The following is a 1663-nucleotide window of genomic DNA, read 5'->3' on the forward strand; positions in this document are numbered from 1 at the left end:
CTCGGTCAAGCAGCAGACGCCAGGTCTTACTCTGCAACCCGGCATCTGTGCGAGGCCTGAGCGGCGCCCAGACGACGCGCTTAGACACTCGGTGTAACCTTTCTCCGACAAGTAAATAAACACCACGCAAGTAGACTCTATAGCTCTCTATCGAATACAACCTCTTGTATACCTCGCGATTGCTCCCCAGAGCGCAGCCCCTTACAGCCAGTATAGGTAGAAGTGCTATATATATATTTATAATATTATCTAGCTTATACTTACTACTACTATATACTTTAGTTTATAAAAAGTAATTTTTTACCCTATTTTTCTCAGCTATTTACTTATATGTTTACATTTATAATCATATAGTTTTATATTATATTGCTAGATATAAAAGCTTACGTGCGTATGGTAGGCAGTTCTACTATATAAAAAAAATCTTATCAAAGAAAATAATGTTTCAATGAACAGTATCCTTATAGTAAGTAATACTACTATGGTAGGCTTTATCATATTTATAGTTCTTATGTTTATACTTTTTCTATTATTAGTTAAGCTACTAAATAAAATTTTTGAAATAGTAATTCTTACTTTAAGTATATTTTAAAAAAGGCTTATTTATAAGTAGGCTTAATATTCTACGCTTTAATGTTTTTTTTCTATTATCTTAACTAGTTTACTTTTATACTAGTATAGTTTTACTAAGTAGTTACTATTTATAGTAAAGTAAAGCTTATAATAGTTAGTATATTCCAACTTTTTTAAATATAGTACCTTTAGAGGGCTTATATAATTAGTAACTACTTTACTATTGTTCATATATCTTACTACTTTTATATTTTTTATCAGTTATACTTTAAAAGTTTTTCTTTATAAAGTAGGCCTACCTACTTACTTTAAAAATATAAAAAAAGTAGACTAGCTTTTAAAACGTAATAATTTAAGTAAATAGCTATTTTAAGTTAGCTTGCAGTTTAAATAGTAAGTATTATTAAGATTGAATACTTACATAAAGGAATACTTCTTTACTTACACCTTTCTATTAACTATAAAAGTACTTATCTCTAGTCTTATATTTACTCCATAAATTATAGAAAGCAGTTTTTAAACTATATATTTAACGTAAGTCTTTAGTAGTATTTAGTGGTTAGTATTGAAAATTATTTTCATTATTTCTTAGTCTTTTTATTCAAAAAGTATATTCTTTATCTACTTATTTTATAATGTTAAAGCTGAGCTTACTATAATAGTCTTTAAAGTGAAATCATTATATAAAGTGAATTAGTTAATTTTTATATAGATACTCATTTTTAGTGTATAGAAGTTTTAGTTTCTAACTTATGACTAGGTTTTTAGTATAGATAATATAATTCTATTATTTTTAAAAAGTATTCAGTTTACACGTATAGTTTACTTAATAGATACTGTTATTTACTTAAAGTCCGTAGTACTTCCATTATTATTGTTATTATTGTTCCATTAGAGTCTAGTGAGCTCGAGGCTATGTAAGACTTTGGCCGAGGCCGTTCTAACTAGATTTATTTACAAATACGAGTTTGTGCTTGAAGTGTGTCTGTGGTGCTTCGGCCTTTGTCTAGGTAAGCGATAGCTATCGCTTACTAGACGCCTAGTGCTAAAGAGCATTTTGATAACAGAAAGAGATGTTAGAAAGACAAAG

The sequence above is a fragment of the Exserohilum turcica genome, assembly GCF_000359705.1.
Source record: "Exserohilum turcica Et28A unplaced genomic scaffold SETTUscaffold_3, whole genome shotgun sequence".
Lineage (NCBI taxonomy): Eukaryota > Fungi > Ascomycota > Dothideomycetes > Pleosporales > Pleosporaceae > Exserohilum > Exserohilum turcicum.